The 16,493-nt window shown below is 38.7% G+C and overlaps 1 protein-coding gene across 5 annotated transcripts in view; it reads left to right on the top strand.

The window, feature by feature from the left end:
• Positions 1-16,493, top strand: part of LOC118498574 (teneurin-1-like) — a 322,780-nt gene that overhangs the window by 131,538 nt on the left and 174,749 nt on the right. For 4 of the 5 annotated variants that reach the window (XM_036016974.1, XM_036016973.1, XM_036016975.1 and 1 more), the window contains one exon: positions 16,185-16,214. The exons of the other annotated variant lie outside the window; for it this stretch is intronic. The gene's annotated coding sequence lies outside the window, so the exon portion shown is untranslated. The remainder of the gene's footprint in view (positions 1-16,184; positions 16,215-16,493) is intronic. 5 annotated transcript variants of the gene reach the window in all.

Here is a 16,493-nt window from a genome sequence, read left to right as displayed (position 1 = left end):
ATCAATAGGAAAAGGATGAACACTCTTATAGGAATATGGCAAAGATATGAATAGAAAATGAAAAGGAATGTAAATGGACAAGAAACATTTGGAAAATAAAAGTACAAATTGAAAGCAAGGTTTAGTTTTCATTGTTGTCCATCACATTTACAGAGATTAGAAATAAGATCTTGTGAAGATTCTGTGAGACAGACACTCTTGTAGACTTCTAGAGGAGTATAAATTAGTTTAATCTTTCTGGAATGCTAATGGCAATATGTACAAAGATCCTTAAAAAACGATTAAGCTTTTTTTAAAAAAAAAATATTAAGCTTTAACCCAAGAATCTTGTATCTAGAAAATAATCAAGAGAAAATTATTGGGATATGTACAAATATATGCAAGGACAATCATTTTTTTACTACTACTAATGATGAAAGACTGAAAAAAAGCTGGATGCCAACAAGATGGAAACAAGGGAAACAATTATGGTACACTTATTGTGATAGAGTAATGTACAGGCATTTACAGCCATGTTGCATAAACAATTACAGTTGTCATTTGAGTAGGTGACTCCTTTTTCCCCCTGCACATTTCATCCCTGAGCCTGATCAGATTAAAATATTACAAAGAAACTTAACAGAATTTCCAAAACTCTAGACTGTCACTGTTCACTGCTTTTTGGTTGGATCATTTGGCCTGGGTCAGAACAGCTTTTTGCTCTTCTATAGGTATCAGATTACACTCACAACTTGCTTACGTGATCTAACCCTGAAAAGACCTCCACAAGTTTGTCCGGTAACAAACTTGGCTTTTTTTCACAGATAGGCACGTCAAAAGGTTGACCATTTGACCATTCACTTTCCTAAAACTCTCTTCTCTTTACTACTGGGTCATGACCTTTTTCCTGGTCATTCTCTCATACATCAGTTGTTCATTTGCCTAGTATGATAGTGGAGGTACCATGTAGGTCTCTCAAACAATCCTGCCATGTTACAAATTTAGGATTTGGGGTCAAATAGATCCCGGCTCTACTACCATTGAGTGATTTTAGGTAAATTACTTAACCTCTCTGAGCCTTAGTTGTTATGGTTTAAGAGATAAAATGTATGTAAAACACTTAGTTCATTGCCTGGGATATAGTAGGCAATTAACAAGGTCTCTATTGTTATTCGTATTATGCATTAGGGGCTACAGGAGACCAATTTATTTGTAAAGAAAATACTGATGTTTTTATGAAAAAGTACTTTATTGTTATTAATAACAATTGATGCTACCAGGACAGAGTATCAGCTGAGCTGTTAGTCTAAGTATTTAAGGTATAAAGGAAGGAATTAGCTCTCAGGAAATTCTCCTTAAGTGGCACTTAAAGATCATGCTTCATCACTTCTCCATCCCAAGCACCTAGCACCATTCCCAGCAGGTTATAATACTCAATCAAGATTTGTTGAGTAGATAGATGGCTAGCTGGCTGGCTGAGGTATTACACATCAAAGTCTCTGGTAGCCAGGGAGTAATGTGAAGGATTCGAGTGCATGTGTGTGTGGAGAAGAGAGGATATACGTACGGGGAAAGAGAAGGGACAGGTGAGACAGAGGGTGATGGAATGATGTGAAAAGATACATCCCCATGTTTTCAGCTACAAACCTTCTGTCCTCTATTTTGTTTTCACACTCAACTAAAAACAACTGGGAGCATATTGGAAGAAATGAAAACTCCTATGGTCTCAATGATGGACCTGTGAACCCCCTTCTTGATTCCCACCCTCCTAGTGAAAATTGGTGAGGAGATGACAAGGCAGAGACTACTCCCTAGTAGTCTGTGGGGATCCAGAATCTAGGCTAACAGACCAATAGGGCCATGACCATAGTGACCTGTTATCTGAGCCTTAAATAGGGACACATGGTCTGATCAAAGATTCTTTCCCCTATTATGTGAATGAACTCATGGTGGCAATCTCACAAGATACATACATTATATCTCCTTTAATTAATTACTGTTATTGGAGACCAGAGGGGAGAGGGGAGGGAATTTTAGGGGAAAAGGGGAAGGGTTTACAGGAACAAGTATAAAGGACACATGGACAAAAACTATGGGGGGTGGAAATGGGAGGGAGGTGGGGAGCACTGCAGGGATGGGCTGGGATGGGAGTAAAAGGCAGAAAACTGTACTTGAACAACAATTTTTAAAAATTACTGTTATTGGAAATAAAATTCTGTGAAATTAGGGTTGTTCCAAAAAGCTAGAAGCATATGGTTGCCACAGTTTGGGGCATGTTTTAAAATACAAGGATTTGGGTTGGTTGTGAAAGTTTTGATGATGTTTTTTATCTCATACATACTCACAGACACACTTCTTCATTTTATTTATTTATTTTTATCCTCACCCAAGAACATTTTTCATTGATTTTAAAGAGAGGGACACATCAATGCAAGAGAGAAGCATGGATTGGTTGGCTCCCCTATGCACCTGAGCTGAAGATTGTCTGTGTCTGGATCAGGGATCAAACCCACAACCTAGGCATGTGCTCTAACCAGGAGTTGAACCTGCAATGTTTTGATTATGGGACGATGCTCCAGCCAACTGAGCCATACTGGCCAGGGCACACATTTCTTTATTTTAGGATATCCTGCAAGGAGGGTTTTGCTACTGCTAGATTTTTCCATAGTCGTGACAAGAGTACAAAAGCCCAGGTAGGGCACATTTAACCTCAGAAGTTGTAGAGAAGCGCCCTGGCTGGCGTAGCTCAGTGGATTGAGCTCGGGCTGCGAACCAAAGCATCGCAGGTTCGATTCCCAGTCAGGGCACATGCCTGGGTTGCAGGCCATGACCCCCAGCAACCGCACATTGATGTTTCTCTCTCTCCCTTCCTTCCCTCTCTAAAAATAAATAAAATTAAAAAAAAGAAGTTGTAGAGAAGCAATAGATGTGCAGTTAAGCAGACTTAACTGATGAGAGTGAAAAATACAACCTAGATCCCAGGCATTCAGGACTAACTATGAGACTAGAAGAGAGGATTAAGCTTTTACTGGGACTGCAGTATGATAATTATTTATGCTTTGTAAGTAAACCAAGAAGCAGGTGCATTTGTTCAATGGGAAATTAAATCTTTGTGGAAAGGCCTTAAGAGATGTTGAGCTTTATGAAAGAGAAAAAAATGTACATACTCATTTGGTTTGAAAAGAGAACAGAACGAGGAAGATTTCAAGGACAAAGGTGGTATCCACCACCATTCATTCAGCCAACAAATACTTTTGGTGTGCTTACCATGTACAAGATAGTATTCTAAGCTCCAGGATACAACAGTAAACAAGATCTACCAAATTCCTGCTTTCATGGAACTTGCATTCTAGTAGGAAGACAAACAATAAATAAATAACAAATATACATATAATGTGTTAGGTAGGGATACATGTTATAGAAAAAATAAACCAAAACAAGGGGATAAAGAATGGTGTAGTGCAGCTGGAGTGTTACTTTAGCTATGATGGTCAGGGGCCGTCTCTCTGAGGGGGTGACACTGGAACAGATTGATTAATAAGTGAATATGCCCTGAGGTATATGGTATTAAGCTTAGAGTATGAGAAGAACTGAAAGCAAGCCAGGAAGGTTGGAGCTTAGTGATAGGAGCAGTTTGTGTGGGACTTTGAAGGCCATGGTTGGGAAGTCAGTTTTATTTTCAATTTGATGGAAAGCCTTTGGAAACCTTTGGGTGGAAGAGTTAGGTGATCTGATTGATGTTCTTGAAAGAGCACCTTGGTTGCTGGGCAGAAGGAGAGTTTAAGGAGGCAAGAATTGAAATAGTTAGGCCAGTTAAGAGGTGATTGCCATAGTCCCGGGTGCCTTTTGATGATGATGTGGACAAGAATGGGAGTGGTAGAGGTGGTGAGCAATGACTAGATTCAGAAGATATTTTGAAGGTAAACCTGCTATTATAACTTGTTGATTGATTGATTGGAAGGAAAGAGGGAAGGGTGCCAAGGTTTTGGATCCGAGTAACTGGGTAAGTAGTGATGCTATTTATAGAGGTGGTGTTATAAGGGTGGAGAAGGTTTGAAAGGGAATTCAAGGGACAGGTTTTGAACATTAAATTTGAGATGTTCATACTATAACTAAGCAATGATTAGCAAGTGGTAAGCAGTTGGATATATGAGTATGAAATTCAGGGCATGGTCAGGATTGAAGTTTTAAATTGAGGAGTGGACACGTACTTTTTAAGTTGTGGGAATTGCCATAATCTAGTGAATGTGTGTGGATAGAGAAGAGGTCCAACAAATATGCATTCCATGGAAATTGTTCTCCCCACCTTTTATTTGTTCAGTTAACCCCTAACAAGTACAGAAAACCCCTTATCTGTGGTTTCTCTTTCTGTGGTTTCACTTTCTGCAGTTTCAGTTATCCATAGTTAACTGTGGCTTGAAAATATTAAATGGGAAATTCCAGAAGAAAACAATCCATAGGTTTTAAATTGTGTGTCATGACCTGGCTGTTGTCACCTAGTGGACTGAGCACCAGCCTGCAAACCAAAGGGTCGCCGGTTTGATTCCCAGTCAGGGCACATGCCTGGGTTGCGGGCCAGGTCCCCAGTAGGGGGTGTGCGAGAGGCAGCTACACACTGATGATTCTCTACCTTTCTTTCTCTCTCCCTCCCCCTGTCTAAAAATAAATAAATAAAATGTTTAAAAATTTTGTGTTATTATGTTTAAATTTGATGAAATCTTGTGTCACCCTATTCCACCCTAAACAAGATGTGAATCATATATTTGTCCAGCATATCCATGCTGTATGTGTGCCTTGCATATTAGTCACTCAGTAGCTGTCTCAGTTATCAGATCAACTGTAATTTTATGGCAGGGCTTGTGTTCAAGTAACCCTTACTTAAAGCCATTCACATAACTTTTATTATAGCATATTGTTATAAGTGTTCTATTTTATAAGTTATTGTTGTTAATCTCTTACTATGCCTACTTTACAAATTATCATAGGTATATATATATATATATATATATATATATATATATATATATAGGATCTGTGTGTGTGTGTGCATAGGGTTCCATAATCAGCAGCTTTAGGGATCCACTGGGGCTCTTGGGATGTATATTCTGCAGGTAAGGGGGGTACTGTGTTTCTGCGTGCTTATGTCATGCTAGGCACTGTTCTAAGCTCTGGGGATATAGTGGAGAGGCAGATGGATAAAATTACTACCCCAACATTATCCTGCCCCTACAGAGCTTACAATAAAAAGATACATAGCTGATAAGATGATCAGGACAAAGGTGTCTCCCAGAAAGCTAGATTAAAACATTGAGCTTTACAAAGAATAAAACAAACCTAACCATTGCTAAGTCCATATGATTAAGTTAAGCCAGAAGACAGAGAGAATGAATGTTCAGTATATGTGTGGGAGATGGGGAAGCCTGAGAGGACCAAAGCCAGGGACACCTACAAGAGTGAGGCTAGATATCTCTAGAGAACATGCAGGCAGAGCTGAATGAAGCCGTGAAGAAAAATTTTTGCACCTATTGGTAAAATGTCTTTCTAACCTAGAGTAGATATGGAATGGAAGTGCATTCACATTGTGCCAGAAAAGACTGCCAGGAGTCACAAGTAGAGAGCAGATCAGAGAGGCAGTAAGTGGTTATGAGCTTAGGTTCTAGAGTCAGACAGATATGGCTTTTATGTTTGCCACTTTTAGCTGTGTGACTTAGACATTGTAGTCTTCCAGAAGCTCAGTTTTCCCATCTGTAAAGGAGGAAAGAAAAGTATGGACCTCATATGGTAAATGTGAGGATTAAAGGGACAATGTGTGGAAAGTATCTAACAAGATGCTTGATGCATAATAAATGCTCAATGAATGTTAGCTTATAATGATAATACTAATTCTGATGATAATAAAGTGAGAATTTTCTACAGCTTAGCTAGTTTCTATCTCCTTCTGGCTGATATTCCCTCCCAGCAAATTGAGGAAAGCAATGGGGTTAGCACAAGTCAGGTTGTCCGTGCTTGGTAAATATGTGTGCTTCTGTGATTTTTCCCTTATTTTCACCCTTTCAGTTTTCATTGTTTATGGGGCAAGACCTTTTCTTATGTTTCCTCTCAGCTCTCTCAGAGAGAAATGAAAATTTTTCTTCAAGTGGGCATCTTATCTCTACAGCAGTGCTTCTCAAACACGAATGTGCAGGGGAGTGAGTCACCAGAGGATCTTGTTAGAGTGCAGATCCAGGTGCAGTAGGGCTGGGGTATAGATGGAGAGTCTGCATTTCTAACACACTCCCAGGTGATGCTGATGCTGGTGCTTCTGTCTGTGCACCAACCTTTGAGTAGCACTGAGCTAGGAAACCGAGCTGGGGAACACCAGAAAACATGAGTGAAGTGTAGGAGCAGGAGCAGCCAGTGATCTGAGTCTCAAATAAGTGAGACATGCTAACCATGACTACTCCTGTTTCTCATCTCAGCCTCAAGTGGTTCCTTACATTACAGCCAGTGTAAAGAGATGATTTAAGGGCAGGGAACAGGGTTATAAAAACAGGAATGCTGCACATGATCCCTTACCACCTCCATGCTGCCCTGAAACAGATGTGAGTGTACAGCTGTTTGCTACACAGAGAGCTCCTGAGGAAAGTCTCCATGGAGCAATATATCTTACTTTTATTATTTCCCCCTTTATGATGTTTTCTTTACTCAATCCCATGAAAAATCACATAATGGGATTTTATTGTAGTCTGTTTGAATAGATAGGACAATGGAGAAATAATGTAGTCAAGAAAGTGTTCCCACAACTAAAAGAAGTTTATCTGAGAAATGTTTGTGGCAGAACATAAGCAACCATTAGAAATGAAATTTGGGCAAGATGAGAAATCATTCAATATAAATTGCATATTGTTGATCAGAGATACTTGTAATATACAGAAAGATTTTCATTATGATTATTGTGATAAAAAATGTGGCTTTCAAATATATTGTTCCAATATGACCAGCATTTTTATTGAAGAAATAGTCCTTACTCAAAAATGGTCTCTGATAAATGGAGATTGAATTAGACAGTATATTTAGATGCTACTGAATATCCTCAGATATCTTGTTTTTCAGCAAGTAAAACAGAAATTGATGGTGAAAGTATTCCTGGTTTGTTGGCCTTTTCAACATGTTCCACCCTTTTAATGAATGAGACATTGAGTTTTATTCCATTAGTTTAGAGATATTTATTTCTTTGTATATTATTCAGTCTTTCTTGGTTGCTTAAATCATTTAGGTTTTTTAAAAATAATTTTTTAAATTTTCAATTACAATTGATGTATAATGTTATATTACTCTCAGGTGTACAACCCAGTGATTAGACATTTATATAGCTTAATACAGTGATCACCCCAATAATAAATCTAGAACCCACTCGACACCATAGAAAGTTATTACAATATTATTGACTATATTTCCTATACTGTACTTTACATCCTCATGATTTTTCTGTAACTACCAATTTGTACTTCTTAATCTCTCCATAAGAGCATTTTGTTTTCAGTCCATAGCCCTTCATTTACTTTTCCTATAGCTGATTGATATGAAAGGCAATATAGCAAGGGGTTTCAGAGCATGGGCTTTAGATTTGAATCTTGCCTGTGCTGTCAGTGTCTTCATCTGTAAAATGGGAATAATAATAGTCCTTAATTTACAGAATTGTTGTGGGTAATGAGTTAACACATGTAGAACAGCAAAAACAATTACCAGTGTATTTGTAAACATTTAACAACTTGTTCAAATAATTTTTAACTAATCTTATTAATGATGTTACACGGTAAACCATTTCATGTCAATGTTCATGTTTTATCTCCCCAGCCAGATGACAAACACATATTAAGTATAGGGACAGTATCGTTTATTTTTTATTTATTTCCTTCAATGCATTGCTTATTTCTGCATGTTTGCCATCATCACTATGGATTTGGGTTGCAGATGCACCACCAAGAGGTTCATTATAAACATAAAACTGGAAACTGCAACAAGGAAACACTGCCAATCAATAAGCAGTAGGTAATGAGCTGGGATAAATGGAAACATATTTTCTCACTAATAATACTAATTATAGTAAACCTATTTATCAAGTATCTATTTTACTGTAAGACACTGTGTCTTACTCTTCACAATAATTCTATGAATTAGAAAACTGAAACTCATAGAGGTTTAGTAGCAAGTCTCAGGTCACTAAACTGCAATTCCAACTGACTACTCTCTAGTTGCAAACACTTCATTGCATCATCCCTTTAAAAAATTAATTAATTAATAAGCCAAGCAGTGAAAGACAAATATATGGTCTCACCTTTAACAGGAATATAATCAACAAACCAAAGAAACAAGCAAAATATAACCAAAGACACTGAAATAGAGAACAGGCTGACAGTGTTCAGAGGGGAGAGGGGAGGGAATTTCAGGGGAAAGGGGGAAGGGTTTACAGGAACAAGTATAAAGGACACATGGACAAAAACTAGGGGAGGGTGGAAATGGGAGGGAGGTGGGGAGGGCTGAGTGGGTGGGCTGGGATGGGAGTAAAAGATAGAAAATTATACTTGAACAATAATTAAAATAAAATTATTTTTAATATATTTTATTGATTATGCTATTACAGTTGTCCCATTTTCCCCCTTCACTCCTCTCTACCCTGCACACCCCCTCCTACCCACATTCCCCCCCTTTAGTTCATGTCCATGGGTCATAAGTTCTTTAGCTTCTACATTTCCCATACTATTCTTGCCCTCCCCCTGTCTATTTTCTACCTATTGTCTATACTACTTATTCTCTATATCTTTTCCCCCTCTCTCCTCCTCCCACTCCCCTGTTGCTAACCCTCCATGTGATCTCCATTTCTGTGGTTCTGTTCCTGTTCTAGTTCTTTGCTTAGTTTGCTTTTGTTTTAGGTATGGTTGTTACTAACTGTGAGTTTGATGTCTTTTACTGTTCATATTTTTTATCTTCTTTTTCTTAGATAAGTCCCTTTAACATGATGAACTCCTTTAACTTGACCTTATCTGAGAAGCACTTTATCTGGCCTTCCATTCTAAATGATACCTTTGCTGAATAGAGCAATCTTGGATGTAGGTCCTTGCCTTTCATGACTTGGAATACTTCTTTCCAGTCCCTTCTTGCCTGCAAGGTCTCTTGAGAAATCAGCTGACACTCTGATGGGAACTCCTTTGTAGGTAACTTACCCCTTATCTCTTGCTGCTTCTAGAATTCTCTCCTTCATTTTTACCTTGGGTAATGTAATTATGAGGTGCCTTGGCATGTTCCTCCTTGGGTCCAACTTCTTTGGGACTCTCTGAGCTTCCTGGACTCCCTGGAAGTCTATTTCCCTTGTCAGATTGGGGAAGTTCTCCTTTATTATTTGTTCAAATAACTTTTCCACTTGTTTTTCCTCTTCCCCTTCTGGTACCCCTATAATTCAGATGTTGGAACATTTAAAGATGTCCTGGGGGTTCCTAAACCTCTCCTCATTTTTTTGAATTCTTGTTTCTTCATTCTTTTCTGTTTGGTTGTTCCTTTCTTCCTTCTGGTCCTTTCCATTGATTTGAAAGCCAGTTTTCTTTCCATCACTATTGGTTCCCTGTGCATTTTCCTTCATTTCTCTTATCATAGCTTGCATTTGTTCATCTAATTTGCGAACAAAATCAACCAATTGTGTGAGCATCCTGATCACCAGTGCTTTGAGCTGTGTATCTGATAGGTCGGCTATCTCTCATTTGCTTAAAAGTACTGGCCAAAGGGCTTTTAATTCTGTTTGAGCCATCTTCCCTCTCCCCTTTGGTCTGGTCGTGCCAGTACATATGAGGGGCGGAGCCTTAGGTGTTCACCAGGGCGGGGTACCTCAGTTGCTAGTTTGTGACGTTGTATGTGGGGGCAGGGTCTGAGAGGGGACAGTGGCGCCTGCTCCACTCTCTGTAGGACTTCAGTCCCCTTAGCTGCTTCCCACAAGCAGATTGGACACTTCTGGTGCTGGCTCTTGGGCGGGTGGGCTTGTGTACTTTGTTGGACTCTGTGGGTCTCCCCAAGGAGCCTCCTGTCAGGCTGATTCTCCTGGCCTCAACCCCCACAGGTGTTTTCAATTGGTGCATTTAGGCTTTGTTTACTGACAGTGGGTCCCTGGGTTGCTGGTCTGTGTCGCTGCCATTTTCGCCTAGTTTATCTGCGTGCAAATGTGTGACTGCAGACAGTGTCACTGGGTCTGCTTGTTGCCTCCCATGCCCAGGGTCTGCCTCCAGTCCGTCAGCTGCCCTTATGCTTCTGGGGTCCACCAACTGCCGTCTGCTCCCTGCGCACCTGAGTCTGCCAGTCACCGCTTTTTCCTGCTGGGACCCCTCTCCCCCTCTCCGTAGGCCTCCGACTCCGCCCCTCCTTACCGGTCTAGATGTGTGGTATTCAGATTTCCGTTCAGTTCATTTCTCTCTGTTCTGGTTGTTTTTTGTTTCTACATTTTTATTGTCTTTAGTTTTGGTTGTGCGAGGAGGCACAGTGTGTGTACCTGTGCCTCCATCTTGGCCGGAAGTCCAAAATAAAATTATCTTAAAAAATTAATTAATTAATTAACTAATTTTATTTTTTCCCATTACCATTTATCCTCTTCCACCTCCCCTCTAGCAGTCACCACACTGTTGTCCATGTCCATGAGTCCTTTTTTGCTTGATCCCTCTACCCCACAGTGCCCCAAGAGCTGTCAAATATCTGGAACATAAGTTTAGTTAAAACAACTGAACTGAGTTTACGTAACAGTTCTGCTTCTCACTAATCACATGACAACTCAGAATCCAGAATTCATGTCTGTATAGAAAAACCCTCTAAGTCTGTATCTAAAGTTTCTTTCTAAAAGACTTTGTCCTCTGCCATTTTCCTGCCAGGCTTTACTCCTGCCTGTAGAACCCCGGAATTGATCACTTCCTCCAAATTCCCCAACAGTGTGCATTCTTTGTTATCAGGTCCTAGGATTTGTCCTCCTTTTCATATAATTTATGATAATACATTTCTTTTTTGTAAATATTTTATTTGTTTATTTTCAGAAGGGAAGGGAGGGATGGAGGGAGAGACACATCAATGTATGGTATCCCATGCGCCCACCACTGGGGACCTGGCCCACAACCCAGGCATGTGTCCTGATTGGGAATCGAACCTGCGACCCTTTGGTTTACAGGCCAGCACCCAATCCACTGAACTACAACAGTCAGGGCTGATAATACATTTCTGATTTTTTCATTCAGTGGGAATAATCCAAATATGGAAACATTGTATTTCTCCATCTGTTTGAACACTTGGGCCCACTATCACATTTTAATTAGTTAAGTACTACTCTGAAGCAATGGTCCAGAACAGAAAGAATGATCAATACTGCTGGTTTAAGTCCAGATGTATGATAATGAGCATCTTGGACATAAACAGGATTACTTCTTGGCATTGGCAGATTATTAAACCACTAAAAATCTCCTTGTTCCATGTTGCCTGGAGCCAATAATTTCAAGGAATTTTCTCTTCTTTTCTGACCACTTCTATTTATTACTATTCTTACGGAGCATGTGTCGGGTAAGGGGATTGGTAAAAGGTAAAAGTAGAGATGGTGAGCCTTGGCTGGTGTGGCTCACTTGGAGTGTTGCCCTATAAACCGAAAGGTCATGGCTTTGATACACGGTCAGAGGACATGCCTAAGTTGCCAGTTTGGTCCCAAGTCGGGGATCATATGAGAGGCAACCAATCAATGTTTGTCTCACATCAATGTTTTTCTCCCTCTCTCTCTCCCTCACTACCCCTCTCTCTAAAAATCAATAAGCATGTCCTCAGGTGCAGATTTAAAAAAAGAAAAATAGTAGAGATGGTGATAGACCAGAGAATAGGAAGATCTATGTATGAATATACTTTCTTGTTCCCAGGAGTCATTAGTATGAGAATATATTTTGCCTCATATTGACTCAGCCACCTGAATAATATGTGTCTTTAAGGTTTTGATTACAGTTCCTTCATCATTTGCTTTTCTTCCAATTTGAGTATCATTTGCAAACTAGGAAATGTTTTCAATATCCTCATCCAAATAATTACATTCATATAAAAAATCTGTTAATGAAACATTAGAGCTAAGGGCTTAATTGCTGAAAAATCAACTCCCAGAGCTAGAAAATTCAGTTAAGGTTCCATGGCAACAAGATCTATTATTAACTGTATAAATGTTATCTAATAACATTTTGAAATTAACATGCTGGTTTAGGTACATTCAGGACTATATATAAGGTAAAATGCTGTTTAAAAATAAAATCAATGTTTAAATAGTTTCCCTAGTTGAAAATTATAAAAAAACTTCATGTTCCTTCCTTTATTTCTTATCAAATTTCGTACTTGGTTTTCCATCAGTTAATGAGAAAACGCTTCATTTCCTTTGAAATATGACAGCATTTGATGTTCATGAGTCATATTTCTGTCATTTTTCTAAAGAAAAGAACTAGCAGTAAAGGAACCTGCAGACACAAACTTGGTGAGGCAGGAAACCTGGTGTATGGTGGGTCCTAAGAAGGGAATGCGGGAGAGCACATTGTCCTTCGAAGGGAAGAGTTCTAGACATGAGAAAATAATTTAAAAATTTTAAAGTATGAAAAGAGTGACAAAATTATCTTAAGTTGAGGAAAGGTAATACATACTTATTTGCTACAAAGAACTCAAAACTGACCTGGGTTCATAAAAATGAGTATAGGAAGGTGGTAAGAGTTTTTAGTAAGGATACTATTTATATCAAGGGAAAAAAGGCTCACTATTGAAACTACTGAATATATGACTGAAAATTTCTAGTAAGCGTATTGAGAAGATGATTCAGGAGTGGGAAGTACTGGTGAGATTTTTCTCATTCAAACAAGTGCCCATGCCACCAATGGCGAAGCTGGGGGCCGAGGCTGGGCAGTGATTTCCCCAGACACCCAGCACAATAGTAGTGAACTCAGCACATGGAAGTGTGCCACACTCCACTCCTCCAGAGAAAAAGGAAATCATCTTGAGGGACTCCTTTATGATGATGGTTTTCAAACCCTGGAAGAAGTATTTATTAGACACATTCTGTTTATTCACCACTGTTGCTTAACATGGGGATCCAAAACCAAAAGACATGGCATTTGCCCGTGAGAAGCTTTTCATCAACTGGGGAAGACAAGGTCTAACATATTTACATTAACAGAGAGAGAATAAATCCAAGTTCAGGCACAACATAAGCATCTAGGAGACTATGCAGTGCAGACTGTACACATGTTACTGGAACAACTCCAATTAAAGGTACATGGTTCTGGGGTGCATGGCTCTAAAATATGATGGCGCTCCAGCTGCTGGTGCTCTGTTGACATTGAAGTACAAGACTGAAAATTGACTTTTAATAAGAGCAGAGTTTTAGGTTAATAATAAGGATTACCTTGCATTAATCAAAAAATATTGAGCTGTTTTCACAGCACTTTTTTTGGGACTGAGAAGTCAAAAGGTACAGTACACACTTCCTGTTCTTCCTAAGCTTATGGTTTAGCTGTAGAGACAAGGTAGCATTTTTGAGGTATAAGAAAGATAAGGAAGTTGCTGAGTACTTAAGGAGATAGGGAAACAGGAAGTCAAATCAGCATTCTGGAATGACCTCAGAGAAGAGGGACTCAGGATTAGTGACAGCCTGGTGATGTGGAAAATACTGTAAGCTGTGGAGTCTTACACATTAACTTTAAATTCAGGCTCTGATACTTAGCAGGTGTGTGGCTTGGCTGAGCCTCTGTTTCTTTATCTGTAAAACTGGGGATGTAATGCCTAACTTATAGAGATCCTGTGAAAATTATCAACAAGAATATGGTGCTTCTTTTCAGGGTAGTGAAAAATGTTCAGAAATTGATTGTGGTGATAGTTGCGCAACTCTGAATATCCTAAAATCCATTAAGTTGTACTCTTTAAATCAGTGAATTATAACATATATATATCCACATATATATGTCCAAAAAAGTTATGTACATATGTATGCATATATACATATATACATATATATATACATATATATCCAAAAAAGTTATATCCACACACATATATATCCAAAAGAGTTAAACATAAATTTACCATGTGAAAAAATTTACCATATGATCTAACAATTGTACATATATATACATATATACATATATATACACACTATGCATATACTATGCATATATAAAATATAAAAAATGCATGCCCAAAAACCATGATTGAATGTTCCTAACAGTGTTGTTTTCCTAATAGTCAAAAATCTGACACAACCCAAATGTCTATACACTGGTGACTGGATGAGTAAAATGCAGTATATCCATACAATGGAATATTATTCAGCTATAAAAAGCAATGAAGTTCTGATACATGCTACACACGAATATGTCTCAAAAACATTATGCAAAGTTAAAGAAGAGAGAAGCAAAAGACCACATAGTGTATGACTCCGTTCATATGTAATGCTCTGGAAAGGCAAATCTATAGAGACATGTAATAGATTAGTATTTACCAGTGGCTAGGTGTGAAAACAGCAAGTGACTGCAAATGAGTACAACAAATATTTTGGGGGTAATGTAAATATTCTAAAATTGGTGTGTGGTGATAGTTGTACAACTTCTTGACTTAACTAGACAGTCACCATAGACAATACATTCTACATGGGTATATTTTATGACATGTATATTAATCTCAATAAAACCAGAATGGATTCAAAGTGTTAAGTAATACATGCTTAATAAATGGTAGCTTTTACCATTGTCGAAGCAATTAGGCAAGGCCTTCTGAAGAAAGGGACCTTTAATGATAGGCAATGAGCAGTGTGTGGCTAGATGATGGGGAAGGGAAGAAGGAAGGATAGGAACATATTATGAGCAGTGGTCTGGAATAAGAAATAGTCCTGGTGTAATTAGTGTTGTTACAGAGCTGACTAGAGTTAGCCAGTCTGTGCAGGGGATGTTGGTAGATAAGGAACTGTTGGAAATAGACCCAAGACTGAAGAAGGTTGGGTAGCACATGGCTGACACATACCATTGATGAGTAGGTAGAAATGCAGAGGTTTGACTGGTAGAGGCTCCAGGTGATAGAGATAATATATCACCTGAGTGGTGCTGACCCATAATATTTAGAGTTAGGAAGAGCTCAGGTGGTAGGATGTGATGCGGTGTGGCATGGTAAGATGTGGTGTGACAGGTGCCTAAGCAGTAACTTATATAAGATCAGTTGTGTCTGAGCAAGTAGGCTAGAAGGTCAGCCAGAGGAGCCAGGCCTTGAGTGATTAGTATGAGAGTAGGTAAGGTAAAGATAGTGTTGTGGAGACATGTAGGGAAAAAACAAAGAAAAAGGGTGATCATCCCACTGACTATCTTTTCTCTGACTGCGTGCGGAATCACGTAAGCACTGACTAAGCGGCCTTCCAGTCTCATGAGTTACTGAAGTAAGCAGCCCTGTCAACATCAGGCCCTCCAGCTTTCCAACAAGTTCAGTGAGGTTGCTGTGAGGGAAGTCTCTGAGTGTCTTCTCAAAGTTGTCTAGAATTTTAAAGATTTCCCAACCAACTTGAAGCAAACCCTTATAGTGCTTAATGTAAGTGATGTGATAAGATCACGACCTTTTCAGAAATGCCTTTGATGTCAATCCTAATTGTACCAAATTTCACCTGACAGGGTGAGAATGAAACATGATAAGCTAGTTTGTCAAGCATCTCAGTAATCTTTTGTGTCAATAATCTGCTGCAACTCAGCACTGCAGTGATGAGCCTGGTGAATGGTGTCCCTCGACTTGGAAGGAACTTATTAAGTGTTTAATCATTGATTAATGAAGTAAAAATGCACAGGTAGACCTTGAAGTGATAAACTGAACAGTAACCTAGGCAACCATTAGTGCTTCCTGCCCACGGTCCGTACTGGCATTTGTTTTGAAAATAATGACTGCTCATTTTCTTACCCACCATGACTCAGAAAAACCAGTGTTGACAATCAACAGAGACAGAAATGAAAAATATTGCAGGTAACTCCTATTTTGAGTTTTCATCACAATTGTAAAAATGGAAAAAAGGTGTCCAGAAAATACTACGGTCATAAAGGCCAATTTTTCCTTGAATGGCCTTTCCGATGTGTAAATTAAAAAAAAAACTATTATATCATATCTGATACTATAAACATAAAAGATCAAGTAAATTGAAATTGCATTTTTATTTTTTTCAGGTGCACTTTATGATTGGCCATAACAGCAAAGTAAGTATCTGATATTTTTGAGTTTATCATCCATTCACTTTTGGATGCTTTTAATCCCTTGTTCATGAATGTATCCTGTTTTCCCAAAGATCATAGATAGATACCACAGTTCACAAACTGAAGAGATGGGGATTATTTTGGTCTTTATTGTTTTTTTTATAGTTTCATAAGTTATCAGGTTTCTTTCTGTTAAAATTTTCCCTCATGTCCACACACATTATTGAGTATGTGGAGCATACAGCATGCTAATTGTCCTACCCTCTGCTTTGTGCTTCAGTG

The sequence above is a fragment of the Phyllostomus discolor genome, chromosome X (genome assembly GCF_004126475.2).
Source record: "Phyllostomus discolor isolate MPI-MPIP mPhyDis1 chromosome X, mPhyDis1.pri.v3, whole genome shotgun sequence".
NCBI lineage: Eukaryota > Metazoa > Chordata > Mammalia > Chiroptera > Phyllostomidae > Phyllostomus > Phyllostomus discolor.
This window is presented reverse-complemented; position numbering and strand designations above follow the sequence as displayed.